The 18,595-nt window shown below is 43.6% G+C and overlaps 1 protein-coding gene across 1 annotated transcript in view; it reads right to left on the minus strand.

The window, feature by feature from the left end:
• The window catches only part of TEX2 (testis expressed 2), an 84,909-nt gene that overhangs the window by 54,079 nt on the left and 12,235 nt on the right, over window positions 1–18,595 (minus strand). Inside the window, exons 3-7 of the mRNA XM_082491964.1 lie at window positions 15,151–17,889; window positions 14,663–14,757; window positions 13,228–13,357; window positions 4,569–4,730; window positions 2,877–3,021 (exon numbers count right to left, since the gene is read on the minus strand). The gene's annotated coding sequence lies outside the window, so the exon portion shown is untranslated. The remainder of the gene's footprint in view (window positions 1–2,876; window positions 3,022–4,568; window positions 4,731–13,227; window positions 13,358–14,662; window positions 14,758–15,150; window positions 17,890–18,595) is intronic.

Below are 18,595 nucleotides of genomic sequence, written 5' to 3' on the forward strand. Positions count from 1 at the left end.
GGACTTTTCCAAGCTCCAAGACTGTTTAAAAACAGAATTTATTTACCCTCCTCTTCGTTCTTTTCAATCCTACAATTTATCCAAATAAACAAGCTTTCTTTTTCTCCAGCTCCTGGGCAGGTATCAGCTACACTCTGTGCACTCAGCACCACAATTGACTCATCTCACAGGTGGTAACAGGCTAAAACTCAGTCCTTGATATCACACAGAGAACATGACACGGGAACAGCAGAACATAAAACATATCCTTATGTATGTTCACTGCCACACTTGCAACTGATCACATGCGCACTCACACAATATAACATTGGTGGCCTTTCAGACGTGCTAGACAAGATGTATTCTGATTTCATCTAATGGATTTGGTTGAGTTTGCACAGAAAGGTGAGGTTAAAACAGCACAATCCCCAAATCTGTCAACTAACAAGCTGTTCGAATACAAGTCCTCTAGCTACATGATTTTAAACTTATTTCAATTACATTACTCTTTTATTTACTAGATAAGTTTCCCTATCTCCCATTACTTTGCTTACCACCACAGGGAAATTACTGGCATTATAAATTCTGCCTAGGTTTCCTGCTCCATATTCTTTACTTTGTCATACAGTTGTCTTAGAAGTTCTTCAGTTACAAACAACTAAGCATTTGCTATTAATATCTGAAACTACTAAATGTTGTTTTCATGCAAAAAGAAGTATGGAATTAATATATGTACTTTATTGGGCTGTGTCCTTCCTCAAGTTTTCCCTTTGGATTTCATCAACTGATTTTCTTTTCTGAAATAATAGCAATACTGGTCATTTAAAGAAGTTCTTTGCATGGACCAAAAGCAAAGTTCACAAGAGAAGCACTCGGCTTACCAATGCCATTCACAGGGGATACCACACCCCAGGAGAGTCTAATGTAAGACCTCTTTGAACACAGAATTACCTTCTCGGTCTTTGCTTTGCTCAAGAGAGAAAGCACCTTACCCTACTCTGCCTTAGAAACGCTGCCTCGAACCTCATTATATACTTGGTGCCACCCACAACAGAGGCAGCTTGTTGGATCAGCTTTGAAGTCAATCAGAACAGTAACCTCTCATACATCATAAAAGGACGTGATATCAGAGTCTTTAAAAGTCAATTCTAACATCAAAAACATTAGTTTACTTTCTTTTGCTTAATTTAAAGTGCTTTTACCTCTAATTTAGAACATTTTCATTTCAGAGAAAATTGAAACAGGGTACTCACTCGCTCTGCCTGAATTTTATTCAGAGTTGAAGAACATGAGCTACTTCTTCTTGGAAAAAAATATGCCCCTGAGACTGTGAGCCTGCCTTGTTTTTCCCGAGTTATGCAGGCAAGATCATCTTGAAAGAGGAGTTGTGTGAAGAGAGAGGAGTATGACAAAGCATCTTAAGAGAAGATAATCTTACAGCACTGAAGTCTTACACTAATTTATCTTACAGTTACAATATGAAAGTTACATACAAAAGTTTAAATTAAACTCGGCTGTATACTTAACTCCCTTAAATTATACACAGAAGTTCCTTGAGACATTTGCTGACAGATACAAATCACCAAGAAGTTGAGCACAGACATTTGGAAGGAACTTTAGCACAGCCTGAAGAGACACAGTAAACGGATTTAGACATTGAACTGCAATAGAGAGATAAAATACAAACGACACCGAGAATTAAAAGAGAAGCAAGCAGAAACTAAAGAGCCGACACCTAAGACAAGACAGAGGAAAACAATTTTAGGAGACAGAAAAACTCTCCTTTGATGCTGAAAGCCAATTAGAAATCCTCCCCCCAGTTCCAGCGAGAATAAACGTTACCGCTGTTTCCTCTGCTATTTTCAAGGTACCACTTCTACTTCAGCAGAGCTCCTGCCAAACTGCGTACCCCGCCTCAGCCAAACCTGTGTCTCAGTTACACCCGTGAAGGGGACAGTAACTCTATCCCGCCCAACCTCGCCCAACAGTAAAAATAAACCCTCCATCCAGCCTCGTCTGACCTGCCCGCCCCGGCCCGGGCACGGCTCACCCCGAGGCAGTCGCCCCGCAGCCCAGGACCCCCCCGGGGCTCACCGCGGGCCGGCCCCGGCAGCAGCGCCCGCCGGCCCCTCACGGCCGCCATCAGTCCCTGCCCGGCTCGGGGCGCCCCGGCAGCCGCCTCCCCCCCACCCTAGGCCGGGCCCGCCTCCACCTCCCCTCGCCGCCAGACACCCCTTGCCTTCCTTCCTGCCTGCCCCCAGCCCCGGCGCAGACCGGCGGAGCCCGCCGGGCTCCCGCGCCTTACGCCGGCCGCTGCGGCGGTTGCTTCCCGCCCCGGCGGCTGAGGCGAGGAGCGTGGGCGCTGCCCGGAGCGGGCCGACGCGGCGCGGCGGGGCCCGCCCTGCCTCTGCTTACCTTATCCGCGGCTCATGGCACTGCCCGGCGCGGCCACGGCGTCCCCCGGCCCGCGCCACCAGCGCCGCGCCGGGCAGCAGCGAGGGGAGGAGAGGCGGCGGGGCTGCCCGGCGCCGCCAATCCGGTCCCCGCGGTGGGCCGGGCCTGCTGGAGCCGCCGCAGCGCCGGGCGGAGGGGCGGAGCGGGGCGCGGGGCCGCCGCAAACGGCGTGAGGAGGGCCGCGGCCTGGCCGGGCGTGGGGGGACGGGGGCGGCCGGCGGGGCTGCGGCTCTCCGGGAGGAGGGAGAGAGGGAGAGAAGAGGCGGGCGGGCCCGGAGGGGCTTGCCCCGGGAGGGAGGAATCGGCCCTTTCCCTCCGGCGGGCAGCCCGCTGCCAAAGTTTGAGGCGGGCGGTGAGAGGTGACGCAAGGAGACGCCTCCCCAAAATGAGGGGCCGCTCGGGGAGATAGTAACCGGCCAGCACAGGGGATGGGAAAATCATACCCGTGCCCGGTGGCTCGGGAAACGTCCGCGAATGACGAGTGCGCTGGGGGAAGCAAGAGCGGGTTTTCTGGTAAAGGCTGTGTGCTGGTTTTGCAGGTGAATGTTTACTGCTGTCAGCTCTGGCTGAATGGCTTCATAGAAGGAGCTGCAAGAAATATATATGCAAGCAGACAAAATAAAGCAGTTTGGTACCTGAGACGTTATACAAATGGCCAAAAATTATCTGCTACCCAAACAGCGTGGCAGTTGTCTGAGGAAACATACCCTGTCAGAGGTCGTTCTAGTTACTCTTTACATTTCCCAATTTGAAGCAGACTGGGGGGGGGCGGGGGGGGGGGGAAATTCTCTCTGTCCAAAGGTTGTTTTCCCAATAATGTTCTCATGCAATAAATTACAGCTTTACCACTGCTTTTACCCTTCACTTAATTGCTCTTGCTTCTGAAGATGGTTAATGAGATTACAACATCTGCACTGGGTCAGAGTGACGGTGGCCTTAGTGACCCAGGTTTCTTTAACTGCGCCATAGATTATTTTGTCTGTGTGAATTCTCACTTCTCTTCAACAAGTTCAGTTCAAATTAAAACATGAAGAATCCTACAAGATCTTTCAGACTCTGTATCATACCAGTGTTCAGATTTATGATGTTTATGAGGTGATGAGGCAAAAGTTAATTTATTTACTAGCCAACATCTAGGGGGATACGTGAGCAGAAGTCAAATTGCTCCAAACTAGCTAATGTAAAGAATTAAATATTTTCAAATAGTTTACTATCTTATCTAGAGCTATAGCTCCGTCAAGGTTTGGGGTCCTGTTAAACGAGGCATTATATATATGGTAGGTAGTAGATTTTGTGGTTTAAATCAAAAGTACATGCAGGGAGTACTCATGCTGCTTCTCTCTACATTTCAGGGACAATTCAGTGCTTGTGGAAATGAATTATTGCCAGGCATCTTTGGGTTCTTCAAGGCTCTTAGTAGCTGTTTTTAAAACCAGGATTCCTGCATGTAACTGTAAATTCAGAGGTACCGAGAATGGTCAGCACCCGGCAAAATCTGCTTCAGTGACGAAAGGCCTGAGCTCACCAAACGAAGGGGCAGATACTACAAGCTGTTGGATGTTCGAGCAGTAAACTCAGCAGTCTTAAGTCTCCCTGAGTTGAAGGAACCCAGCAGAAGACTGCATTGTGTGAGTATCACTGCATCACCTTTATTTATTCTGCAGTCTTTTTTTTACTTAAAAAGGCAACATTATATTTTAAATATACATACAAGTGTACTCAATCATCTGGGACAGGGTTTTTTTCATAGCTGTCATTATCTATAGGCAGACCTTTGAATCATTATAAAAAACTGATGTTAGTGTTTCCAAAGTCTGAAGATAAGATAATGGTTGTTTTCTTAACATGTTGTCCACACAGGAACAGAGACTGTGGCTGAAACTGTGACTGACGGATTGGTTTGAGCTGTCTTAAACTATAATCAATTCACTAGAATTTCTGAAACTGTTTCTGCCCTCTCTTTGCACCTAACATAGGCAACATACCGCCTAAAAGGGCTGACCTCAAGAGAAGTATTTTTGCACCTGAAGGTACGTGCTTAGCAGAGCCTTCTTCCATAGGGCGATGGATGCTGAGCACAGGCTGGAGCCACCCACTGGGAAGAACTGGGCATGAGCTGTGTCTGACCAGGTTACCTGCCTCTGAGCTTCATGGTGTTACGGCCTCTTGGGAATCCTCTTCTAAAGGCAAGTCCCAGTCAGATGGAAGAAGGGAAAAAAGAAGAATCTCTGCATTTTTGAATTGTTCAATGCTGTACGAGAAAATCCTTTTGTTGGATAATTTATCTTCCACCCATCCTACAAAAAGACAAGAGAATAAAGTAATGCTTATTTATTTTTAATATTTCAGTATCCTATGTATAAATATGCATTTGTTCTGAGAAACAACAGGCCTGCAGGGCCTAGAAATAGATATCTATAGTCAGGAGCTGCTTTTGAAAAAAATTACTTTAATCTTTTAGAATATGTGAGGGAGACATTTAAATGCCTCTTAAAAGCAGTGCTTGAGCAGGCTGGAAAATAAGAAATAATATTTCTTTCCCAGAGCTACTGTGAGGCTCAGTTAATTTCTCTGTAATGCCCCCATCAGAATTTCACAGCTTGGGACAGTTTAAAGCTTGTACTTTTGTGAGAAAAGAACATTATGTGAGATTTGGGTTTCCACATGGTTTTCCCAAACCTCTTGTTGCCGTCAGATCTCCTGGGGAAGACCCAAGAACTGCAGGACAGGCCTGCTCACAATTTTATGCTGAGAAGCTTTAAAAGGAATGAGGCAGCAGCTGTGCCTGAATACGTGAATCTTGGCATACATAGTTTTGTGTGTGAGAACAGCTTTACTGTAATTTTGTTTGTTTGGTATCTGTACAATATTAAACACAATGGAAGAGGCTTAGCACAGAACAAACAAACAAGCCCCCCAGCCCACTCAATGTGTACAGCAACCCAGCAAGCACGCAGAAGGCCAAGGCTTCCCAGTGGGCTTCAGCTGGTTCTGACTATGGGTACGGAGGAGAGTAGGAGCTTCCTGAATGCCACACTCCTTCCATAGTGCTTGTGTGCCCGTCTTCTGCTTGTCAAACACTGAAATGACAGTGTTCACAGTGCATCCCAATTCTTTCCCTGCCCAATGGAAAGAATGTGTATGGAAGGGGGTATTTGGACTTAAATTCTCTAAGTTGCAAATCTGCCCATCTTGGCCTCCAAACCATCACTTCTCACCCACCACTGACCCCAGCCCTCCTTGTAGAGCCTCCCCAGCCAGTGCTCTGAGCCCAGCTCCAACCTTGCTTCTAAAATCCCCCTGGGACCTGCAGAAGCTTCGAGCTCTTGTTGCTTCCTGTGCTAAACCACATTATTCTGTGTTGGGGTTTTTTTTTGTATTGCTGCTTCATTTTTAGAACTGAGCTGAGGATAGATCTTACCCTCATTTGTCCTTGTGATCTTCTTCTTTCCCCCTCTTCCTTTTTTTTTTTTTTTTTTTTCCCATGTTTATTAAAGGTTTCTAGATTGCCAAGAATCAGTGGAGAACAGTTCTGTAGTACTCCTCACATCAAGTCCTTGAACATGTTTAGAGAAGACACATTTCCAGAGCCAGAGGAGGTTCTAACTTCCACCTATCTCCCTGCAGCTGTGGGCTGATGTAGTGGCAGAAGGGCAGCAGCATAGGCTGTCATGGCTGCCAGGAGGTCAAGTGGACTCACAGAACAGGCTAAAACAAGGTCAGCAGGGAGTGCAGAGCTAGAACCCTGCTGCCAAGGTGACCCTCAGAGGCAGACCTGTTCCCAGGGAAGGTGCTTTGCAATGGAGCCTAGGTCAAACAGTTTCCATGCTGTGTATTTGCACTGGTGTCTCTCAACCTTGATGCTTCTCACATAGGCTAATCTCACCCCTGACACTGAATCCAGACAGGGAAAATGGCTGGTGCATACCTATGGCAGTGGTGCCATCATCCCTGGGGAAGAGATGAGTCCATGTGCCATGAAGAATAGCCACGTGCATGCTGCCAAAGTCACATGAAGGTTGCAAGAGCTGGTATCTGTATTTCAGTGTACCTGGCAAATGCACAAAACTCTAAAAGCCTGAAATCTGATCTGTACATGATGGAGAAGTCAATACTCCTCCCTCCACAGAGACCTTTGTGAGTTAGAATATACGCTAGCTGAGTGCTGGAGTACTTCAGAGTGCAACTGTGACAAAATACAAAGCTGGGGGAAGGTACGGGGGATACAATGGCACTATTCTACATTTTGTCTGCACAGGCATTGCCCCAGAAATCCTTGACAGTAACATCAGATGCTACAGACAATTTTCTATTAATCAGGAAAAGGAAAGCGCAAAATAAACAGCAAGTGTCCTGACCTTTTAGCTGCCAAATCATTCACCTATTTTAAATCTACAAGTAAATTTAGTACTCCTGATACAGAACAGCTGAAGCTACATATTTACACCAGGCACATGCACTGCAACTTTTCCACACACAGAGCTCTACCACAGGAACATCAACACCAACCAGCAGTACCCTTCTTCTCTTGCCTGGACAGATGCTGAGGTTCTACACTGATGTGCTTAAAATAAATGGTTGGTAAAGAGAAAAGAGCACTGACTGTAGACTGGAAATGAACAGCAACCTTCAGATCCAGAACTCCAAACCAACTGTCCAATATTCAGGAGGAGTGAGGTCCATAGTGTTTTGGGGTGTGGGGGTAGGGAGGAAGCAGAATGTATGGTCAGGTCATCTATGATGATTGAATTGTCCCTTTTCTTCACAGGAAAAGTCAGAAAAATTAATCCAAATTAATGACAAGTGTGACTTGAAAGTGGTTACTGAAGTTACACTGGAGTCCTGCATTGAATGCTGTTACTCAGAATTAAAGTGGCCTTCATATGATTTAGCTTTCTTTAGTTTCAGAGTGAAGTACACTAAATCAGACTAATGCCACATAATTCTGAATATGAGTATTTGCATAGGGTTTAATAGAATTTAACTAATCTACTTTAGAAGATAATTCAGGTAAGGTTTCCTGAGTGTCCCCTTCAAGGAAAGACTGACATCAATAGATTTAATGGGAATTGTTCCTGGATCATGTAGGCATGAGGTCAAAACATCAATACCATCATAAAAATAATGTCATCTTGCTCAGATGTCTTTGTTCTGAGAGCATTAACATCTGATCCGGAGCTGAATGTATACCTGGTAAAATGGAATCAGAAATTGCAGCATGAAGTGAACTCTTACTAAAGAGGGATAAAACAACAAAGAGACTTTAGTTTCTCCAGCTGAGATGGAGCACTGGCATAGATGGAACCCCGAGCAGGGCATTTCCCATATTCTGAAGGTGCAAACAACATGCATTGTTTTCGCAAGGCTGATATCATTTAGGCTGTTGTGCATATCCAGACAGGGCAATTTCAAACCAGAATGTTGCTAGAACCCTTATTTACATGAACTTTGCCAAGGTGTCAGGAACTGCAATCTCTGCAACAGTAACTAGTAACATTTAACTGAGCAGTAGCACCATTGTGGCTCATATCTGCCTATCATAGAATAAACCCAAATGTCTATGCGCATCAGTCCAGCATTTTGGAATAAAACAGGGGCCAGGGGCAAGGTCTTCTTTTAAATGGGGCAAGTCAGACTCTGAGCTTTGCTGAGGAGACTGGGCTTAAGCAAAGAGAACACAAAGGTGTGGTTACACCCCGGAACAAACAAGAGTACAGCTTTCAAAGCAAACACAGGACTGATATTTTCCCATGTTAAAGAACTGCCTCTGACAGAGCATTCAGTACTTGTCCATTCACACAAAATAATCACAGCCAAGATTCAATCCTTCTCTTCTCTCCCTACAACCAAACAAACACCAGTGACTGCTCTGTCCTGGCCCATTTCTCTCACTGATTTGGAGCCAGCCTCTGAAGCCAAAAGTTCTCAGTGACTCCACAACTGAATTCTTGTTCTAGACTTTGCATTGTCCTTCTCTCTGGCATTATTAACTGTACACCACTTTAGGATGAAAACCTCAGCAAAGAGACATATTAAATTGCATCTCACTGTGCAAATCACTCAGGTATTCTAAATAGAGAATCTGTGCTCCTTAGGCTACCTATTATAGGCAATGGCAAGGGACAGGCACTTACAAAAGGCAGTTCAGAACAGCTCTGACTGTACTAGAGAGCAGAGTAGCCTCTTAGCTCAGACATCCAAGGTAGATGTCTAATGAGAGGCACTGAGAATACTCCAGTCAGCTTCACTTTGTAATTTTAGTGACCTGGTGCATAATCCAGTCTCCAAACCTGCCCAGCTGCCATGACCCCGCTGCTCAGCTTCCACAGTCATCTTGTATTGCTACCTGCTGCAAACAGCATCATGCTGTGCAGCAACAACTGGCTCCACATGACCTTGGTTTATTTTCATATATTGGAGCTGGTCCCTGTTGTTCAAGAGTGAGTCATGTCTTGTTCAAAGTATCATTAAATCTTTCCACTAAACATTGCTCGGTAATCTATCCCACCAGAATTCTTGAGTCAAAGTTTCAAGTACTGATAGATAATGTATTTTTCACGTTAATTCAGTGAGATATACTAAGGAATCTGTAAGTACATGCACGGTCTGCTCTGGGGAAAAAAACTAAACTAAACACTATCATACCTTAAGCTTTTAGAACATCAAATCCGGATTCCAGGCAATATTAAAACCTTCCAGATTTGAGTAAGATTCACCAGTCAGTGCTGCCTTCTACTGCATTTAGACAGATAATTAATCTTGATATTCAAAGCCTTCCAAAACTCACGTTTTAAAAATAGCAAAATGTATTTCTTTTGAAGTATGGGCTTGTTACAGCTATTTAGGAACCTCTTACTGAACTCAGATGGATCTTGAACCTCCCCTGGGGATGGTTTAGATGTCGGTGTTCATTCATTAACAGATTGGAAACTGTCCAGGACAATATTGCAAGAAAACATATGATGTCCAGGCTTGCTTTCTTTCTTAAACAGGATTTTCTGTGCAAGTCTATACAAATAAATCCAAGGTTAAATATGATGAGTAGGGCAAAGAACACTGAGAAATTCAACCCAGTATTAGCAATGTATACTGCTTATTGGTCAACAGGGTATTTCTCTCTAGTGACAAGGGGAGCATATAGTAAAAAGTTCACTTCAGCAGTGACAACCTCATCTCGCCCCAATTCCACCACATATTCCTCTTCCTCTCCACTGACAGTAAGTGTGCAAAGGTCTTACTCTTCATCAGCACAAAGACACATGCTGAGTATCTAACCCTAATGCCATCCAGACACAGGGTTCAGGCAAAAGCTTATGACCCAAACAGGTTTAATGTTGCCTTTCATTGAATGTTCTTTTGTATAAGAAACAAACAAGCTCTCATACAGAAGCAGGCAGCTGAAACAGGAACAGCCACCCTAAGAAAGAAGGCAAAAGAACAAACCTGGAAGAGAAGATAATGCATTCAAGGTTTCTCATGACTGAAATGTTGGGCTTTGAAGATGTGGGGAGGAGGGCAGTGCTTGGAGCAGCTGTGTTCTCCTATGGTCTGACAGGAGCAGCCTTCTCTCAAAACCAGGCAGAACCAGATAAACTCTACAAGAACGACCTTGAGAAAAAAAGCTGGTGGAGTGCTTCTGGATAAAATGCTGGCTGAAATGATTGAAATCGCACGCAGAGAAAGTGTCTCCTATTGTCCAATTCCTCTCCTGTCCAAGGAAACAGAATTTTGTACTTTCTTTGCAAATAAAAGGGCTGCGTCAAAGTACCTGAGTGATCAATTTTGTCTGCTATTAGAAACAATGCATTGGGCCTAAAGCCATATAAGTGCTTTGGTCAAAGATGGGGAATAAAATCTCCATTCATTTCCTCATAGAAAGGCAACGACTTCATCCCTTTGACTGCAGCTCCACAGAGCTTGAAAAGTAAGGATGCATGAAGCGTGATTGCTATGACTTACTAAGTACAGAACAGGGGACGTGCTGGGGATGTGATGACTGCTGACACCCCTTTGCCCTCAACCTTGTCTTTCACTGACATAAGTACAAAGTAGGTGTAAAGCAGTTACCAAGTCAGCCTAGTGGTTTTGCCCTGGTGGAAATGACTCCAGAAGACACAGCAATTAGGAGAATCAGTTGGTGTGAGCACACAGCCCTATCCATGTTTGTATGCAATGAAGAAAACACAGATGTGACCTTTGTCAGCCAGTCAGTGCACTAATTAGCATCAGAGATAATAACCATTAAACATGAAAATCTGACCTATATATGCTGCAAAAGAGGAAAAGGCAGCAATTTGCTTAAGTCTCTATTATACTGTTAATGATTATAAGGTGAGAAACTAGACCATAATGCAGGAAACTTGTAATTAAAAAGCATCAGTTATCATTTTCTCCTTGTAGGGGACATTCCACAGTCCCATTCGGTATACAGATAGACAAGTAGGATTGTGTGATTCATACTGGAACTGTCAGAAAGAAATCAAGTCAGCAGGAAAAGATCAGCTTCAGAAAAAAAAAAAAAAAAGAAAAAAAGCAAGGAAAAGGAAATAAAGATAGTTAAAGAAAACCCTTTCAGCGTTTCTTGTTTGACAAAGCACAGGTGTGTTTCAGGGTTGTTTTCTAACAGGGCAACCTTGCCTCCCTCCAGCAATGACTAAACTGGATTTAAGCAGCGTACACAATGTTCTGAGGTTTCAGGGCTGAGCCAGCTAATACTTTCAGTCATGCTGAACATACCATCCTTCTGTAGAGATCAACCAGTCCCCGAGGTCCCTGGGAGGAACATGAATCTCTCTTCTTAAGTCTGCATATTTCCCCTCTCTGCTCCCTTAAGGTCTCTGACTTCCAGCCAAGGGGGACAGATTGTCTGGAGGCTGTTACAAGCTCAGCACCCACAGGTGGAACCAGTTTTTTCGAGAGTGCAAACGCATGCTGTAAGTACATTTAGATTTGTTCTTCTAGCCCTGAGGAATACTCCGAGTTAAGGGTTGAGATCTGTTCACCAAATTTGTCTGGGAATTGCAGCCGGAGAGGCAGCTCACTCCTGTTCTCTTTGTCTGTATGCAGGCATTTCCAGGAGTCCAGGGCAGTACAAAATGCTAAATTCTTATCTGGAGGCCACAGCTCAAGTGGTGGTGGCCACATGTGGTGAGAGTTATAGAAGTATCAGGCATAGTAGGTCCAATTTGCTTGTGAGGAGCAATTGTCATTAATGGCCAACGTAATTGAAGCAATACAGGCCATCTAGTCCGGATCACCTGACTGGGTGATACGGACACAAGCAGTGGGTAGAAAATTTGATCTACTATTTTGCATGCAAGGACTGCATTTAGACACTCTTGGCTGTACCTCATTCCTCTGCTATGGATCACACAGCAGAATCACAGCTCATCTCCAGCCACCTCTGAGCTTTTAGCTCGTAACAGTTTTTGCAGCTTTTGGCATTCCTACTCAAGAATATCCTGCTCTTTAAAGCTCCTGTTCCTTTAATGATCATAAAGTTGAAACAAAAAAAATGTAAAAAACAACTCAAACAGTAATAAAATCAAATCTAAGTTTTGCATCATGGATATTTTGTGAGATTTTCATTATTACCATGTTTTAAATAATTTAAAATTATTCAAAACCAATCTATATTTCCTATTGACAATCTCATGTTAATTTAATAGCCTGGGTGGCTGTAATTTTCATTAATTGACTTACACTCTGACCGCATCTTAATAGACTTGACAAATTTTTCTTCCATTAGACTCTCACAGCCTATTAGCAAGCAGGGTTGCCAAGTTTACCCCTTCCAGTAATACCATGACTCAGCCCACTTAAGAAAAAACCCTTATCTTTGTCCCATTGATGTCAGCCTCTCTGTCCCCTCCACTCCAGAGGACAGACCAGCAGCTCTCATGTTCACTGCCTTGGAAGCACTTAATATCCCCAAACAAAGCAGAGTCCCCGAAGGGAAAGCTGGGGCTGGAAAGTGTGATTGCACTTGGGAGAGGACACATTTCCACAACTTACTGCTGTTTGGACCCTGAACTACCCCAGAAGGTCCCACTAAGGAAGAGCCTGAGTGGGTGGTGAAAGCCACAGAAGAGTTCAGACATTTGGCATGGATTAGTTCCACGAAGACAGCAGTCAGTCAGGGCTGTCAGTTTGGCAGGTCTGAATAGTATGAAGTTCACAGGCGAGACTTTTCTGCCCTTGTAGCACTGTCTCATTGATTTGCAAAGTGAAACTGTGTCAGTTGCAGTGGAGACTTGGCTCTGCGTGTAGTTAAAAAATGAATAAACAAAAAGCCAGCACAGAGGATTTTAAGCCAAGCCGTCCCTATGCAAATGTTGATAAGTGCTTTGTGGAAACAGGCTATTTCAGCAGTCACAGTTCCTCTGCAGGCACTGAACAGGGCTTGGATTATGCCTGCTAAATAACAGTGTAATACGATGTTTTCTTTCGAAAACACACACTCAGTATCATTGTGTGTTAGAGCAGCTATATATCAGACAGGCTCCTTAGCGCATCGTGACTACATGTCCCCGTACAGGACTAACACACTGACAGCAGCAATTGAAATGAACCTATTGTCTTTTTGGATCAACAGTACTGTTACCTGCAAAAGTGTTTTTTATTAACGCGCATATTTTCTACTTCTAGTGGTCACAGAACTACTGTAAACACACGAATGTTCAGGACAAGCCACCTCCACAGCACCAATTCTGCCACAGCACGTTCCCCAGAGCATCGCCAACACCATGAAAAGCAGAGCTGTTACGGTGACTGGTCTGATGGGTTATTTCTTACCAAACCTTCCACAGTCTGGGGAAGTTCTCTCCCCCAGTCCTGCTCACTCCCCTCGGTCTTTCCTTTCATCTCCCTTTCACTTTCTTTCTTCTCTGTAATAAGCCTTCATTCCAAGATCTCCTTTTATGTCCTGAGTAAAACATTAAAACGAAAAGACAACTACAGAAAAATCAGGGCAGTAATCAGAGGATGGTGACCTGTCACACTGGGCACTTCTGGGTTTTGTTCAGTGAAAAAATTGTCACACTTTCATTGACCAAAAGGATGCCCTGGTTTCATCTGGCACTCTTATACATTCAAGATTGCACAAAAATATATCACTAATCTGTTAATTTCAGAACCACATTCTATCATTACCATAAGTAATAGTTTATTTGTGGAATTACTCCTTAAATGATACCTTTGGGATCTGAATTCCTCTTAACCTCAGGAATATGCTCAGACCCAGGATGCTGTGTCAGGTCCATTTCTAACAATCACCATTATGGCTTCACACACAGTTCAATGCTACTGCAGATCCCAGGTTGATGAGGGTGTATTCTGAGTGCCTTTGCAGTGGCTACCTAGACCTTTGCTGATTTGTGCTAAATCTTTCATTTCTGTTTCATGCTGTTATTCTGTTTGTCTGTCATCAGACTTTGCAGGTGCCTTCCTCCCCAAAGAAACTGTGATTTCTTTTGCTACTACATTTAAAATTTAACGACAGTGATTATTTCCTGCAATGGTGAGAATTTTTTTCGGCCTTCCCACTCAGCATGTCTGTGGCTGGTAAGAAAACAAATTACCTGTATAAATACAAATGCTGACATTTAATTGAGGCTTCCCATGCAGGCCGCATTCTCATGATTGCTAGACTCTCTAAGCTTTTTTTAATGGGAGCACCTATGATTTGGAGTGGAGCATTACAAAGTACAAAGACAATAAGCCCCATTCTTTGTGATTCTTTAGACATGACAACTTGCTTATTACAGTAAAAGTGATGTTTATTCTGCTTTCATCAGTCTATTCAGAAAGGCCTTGAAATTCAAAATAACAAACTGTGCTAGCATTTAAAATACGTACTGATAACTTTATTACTTTGAGTTTGATTTCAAGTTTAATTGGTGGGTTTTTTTTTCATTTCATACCTGTTTTTCTCAAACTTATCTTCCTTTGCCTGTACCTGCCCTCTCCCTCACACCAGAGCGGCTGCAGCCAGTCTGACAGCATTGCTTCCCCTGCCCTCAAAAGCTGGGGGCTGATGATGCAAGACAACTTAGTGATGAATTGCAACATGAAGAACTTTAACTGAACCAAGCTCACAAAGATACAGTTAGAACAAGCACATAACACCCCAGAAAAGTAAATAAACTTTGGGGTTTATTCACCCGCTGATGAACAGGATGTTTATTCTGCACAGAAATAGTGCCCCAGCATTTACAAACAACTCACTAACCTACGCGAGAAAGCAGTCACAGTTGGTAGGTTTACACCGCGTTTTGAAAACTGTTCTTTAAGAGTGGCAGAGGTCCGGACGAAGAGATCACACGACTGCAAGAATAAAAGTCATAAAGCTCAGTTTACTCTATGCGCGTAGACGTAAAAAAATTAGAACCTGTCGCAGAAACCCGGGCCGGCCCCGCAGCCCCCCTCCCCCGCACACCAGCACCCTTGCCTGCTCCGCCCGAGCCCCGCAGCCTCTCGCACCTCAGGGACCATCCCGGAGGCAGGAGGGACCCGTCGCCACCCCCGTCGCCCTGCAGGTGGCTTGCCACCAGGGGTCAGCACCGGCTCGACGCTGGCTCAGCGCGGCGCCGGGCCGGGGTCCCTCTCGCCCCGGGCACAGGCGACACCAAAGGAGCAACAGCCGGACAGGTACACTGCGGGCCCCGTGGCCCTGTCAGGTAGTTTCCAGCAGGAACCAGGCAGCACATCATCACTGACCTTTCCACGAAAGGGCACTCAGGAGGATACTTGCATTAGCCAAGAAAATAAGCAGCTGCTAGTTTGCTGGAAATTAAAAAAAAAAATCAACAGTGGCAAGGAAGAAGAGTCTATAATTTAAAGCATTTCTGCGTCTCACCCCTAAAGCCTCTGCTCTGCAACAGTAAAAATATTACAAAGTTAACCAAGCAGGGCAGTTGGGGCAGGTAAAGCTCTCTCTCAACATGCTCAGTTCAGGCAGGATGCGGCACTGTCGGTGGCACTGGTCACAGGAGACATGCCACAAAGGGCCTGAGGATCTTCCACCCCTTTTGGCTTCTCAAAAAGTAAATATTTAGCGACACACCTCATTTTGTATTTGCTAAGCTGAACTTGGTGACAACGCAGAAATATGAAATGGTTTTTGGTTGTTTTTGAATAACATTGTTTGAGCTCTAATCTGAGCTTTAATCGGTTTCAGTAACAGATTCAAGTCCTATTTCTCAAATATTTCCACTGGGATAATGATGCTTGTTTGGCATTCAGAAGACATGCTCATAACAGGACATTTGGACTCCTTGTGTAGCTTGTTTATTTCATGAGCCCATTAACTTTGTCTTCACTGGAGATGTCTGCTGATCTAATGTCCCGTACTTTAAAATAGTTTTGGTATATCTGCAAGACAAAACAGAAGTGCTCAAAGCAGCGCACAGCACTCTAAGAAGTGGATAGTTCAGATACGTTTCAGTAGGGCAAACAACTTTTATTACAGGCTAAATCAAAAATAGTTTATGATTATTCCAGCCAAGAGACAAGCTGAAACAGATCAATGCATTGTCCCACCACTGTGCCATCATGCCCAGATGACATTCTGAAACTTCCCAGAAACTAGTGCTTTCCTGAGCTGTGCCAGGGACTGTGGAAAGGTTTCTGGAGGAACTTTTACCTTTGTAATTTAGCAAAAGACTTATGTGAACGCAAGCACTGCCATGCTCGACTCTTAAACCAATTCAGTGCATTTACCTGCTGCTAAACTGGCTCATGACAACAGATGTAAGTGCCTGGAATCACTTGTTGCAGAGATGACATCTTCCATATGTAAATGTATACAATGTATCTATATGGTTCATCACTAATAAAAAAAACTTACAGGTATTCATTTGCAAGTGGTCACTAGTATGAACATGCAAGATCCAGTGCAAAGTTCAATTCAGAATTTTCTTTATTAAAATACCTTTTCACATTCCTTATACTAATGCATTTGTATGGACACTCATGGGATGCTAGAATGACTGTCAACAGAAGAATGCTGTGAAGTCAGTCATTTGTGAAAGGCTTTTGATACAAACAACATTTGCATAGGGAACAATAAATTAGAGATATTAGCCAGTAACTGGAGATTGAAAATTGAAACATCTGGAATGAGGATATAAAACCCTTTTGTATTTCTTGCTGGTTTTGCGTCTTTGATGCAATACTTAAAGCAGTAACTATATATGTATATACAAATCCATGTCCCGTCTTTCACTGTTTTCTAATTGAAATGAAAACCTTCTTACCTGTGGCCCAGATCTTGTAGTAATTTAATCTGCAGTAAGAAAAGGAGAGCAATTGCAGTGTCAAAGACCAGCTGGTTAAGGGGTTGGGGATGGTACTACTTCTGTTTTGTTTTGTGTTCTTTTTTTAAACTAATACAACTGAGATAAACATGGGCTGCAAAGATTAGATCCAGGTCCAAACTGGATCCATGTTAGCGGTTTATCATAGTACAGAGAAAAAAGATAGGTATGGAGTTCCATACTGGACAAACTGGACAAGTACGACTTCATATCTCTCCTAAAATCAAAGGAATAAGGATTATACATAACAGGATTTTCAGGTACAAACTCACTGACTTGGGTGTAGTATATCCACCCATTCAAGACCTATACTTTGCGTCATCCAAAACAACTGTGATGGGCAATCATTCCTTGAAGAACCATCACATCAAACTAACCAACAAGCATCAGAACTTTTAAAGGGGAAAAGCAATTTAGCAAAGAATAAAGAATATTTGTGCCTCTACTGATAGAAGCACTTGGGAAAGTACTGAATCTCTGAACAGTTATTCAAGTTTTTACAGAGCCCAGAGCTCGCTCTTCTGTTAGGCCCTCATTGCAGTGCAGCATCCAAGCGAGCTATAAATTAGCTGGCTCCAAGACCAGTAGCAGTCCAGCTGCTGCAGCACAGGGAGTTCAGCACAAGCTGCAAGATCATGTCAAAGAACATACATGGCTGGCCAAGCTGTGCTGAGCTCTAAGCTGCCACAGTAGAGTGTTACTGATAACCAAGTTAGCTAGTTTAAAGCAAGCTTAGATATTTCTACATCCTACTAGCATCACAGTAGTTACTGCACTGTAGAAATGTACTTCCTCGGCCGTAGCTTCCCCTTTTATTTCCTCAGAGCATCACAAATTGGAGGCTAGAAAGGAAAAATTGCATTAGCAGGAGAAATTAAAGATGGGAACCTAGGTCAGTGGTTTCTACAGCCACTTTCCTATGAGAATTTTTATTTGTAATTGTTTCCATTAAATGCTTTAGGAACATCTCTATTGTTCCCCCTGAGGAAATAAACTTTGAAATTAAGAGCCTGGCAAACTCATAAATAAGTGCTGCAGAGCTTTTGAAACTTTTGCAACATCTTCCGTCTTGGCTTGTTTTCTTCTCCCAGCTGATGTTTGAGATGATGTTCTAAGTAGCATCAGGATGCCCTTGTATTCTCTGTTGGCAACAAAATCGAAAAAGAAAAAAAAAGGTATGAGTATAAATGTCCCCCTGCCATCTCCTGTCCTTTTTGATCAATACAAAAACTTTAAATACAGTAACATATTCCTTAGAGCACTGTACAGTAAGCTAATAAATACTCACAGTTCCCTGGGGAAATATTAGTATTATCTTCATCAGAAAAAAAGGGAAATAAGACAGCGAGAGATTTAGGTTAACAATTACAGGCTAGACTGCAATACTGTTACTCACCAATATCTGCAACTGGGCTTTTACTGATAAAAGTCGGATTCTTATGGGAACTGCTGGCACTCAATGAATCTGAAAGTCAGATCCCTTATTTACTAGTAGATGCCCAGTATCCACAATTAGGCCCTGACCTTCAGTCCCTCAAGAATGAAAACCTTTTCCTAAGAAGCACTTGGGTATCTCAACAGCGAGCAATGCAGTGTTCAACTTTTAGACACCATGTTCCTACCAGAGTCTGCTCCTTTGAATAGGTTATCTATTCAGTACACAGCAGGGACATAGAAACCTGGCACTGAGAACCACAAAAGGCAGCGTGCAGATAGAGGAGTCCTCTATGCCAAGCAATGAGCAAGGACAAAGAGAGAACCTAAACTTCATTGTCTTTACATTATATATGACAGAAATAATTCTGTCCACTGAGGATTCACAACTGTCAAGTCTTTCCTGACACCCG

Source organism: Vanellus vanellus (genome assembly GCF_965231255.1).
Source record: "Vanellus vanellus genome assembly, chromosome: 17".
Classification (NCBI taxonomy): Eukaryota; Metazoa; Chordata; class Aves; order Charadriiformes; family Charadriidae; genus Vanellus; species Vanellus vanellus.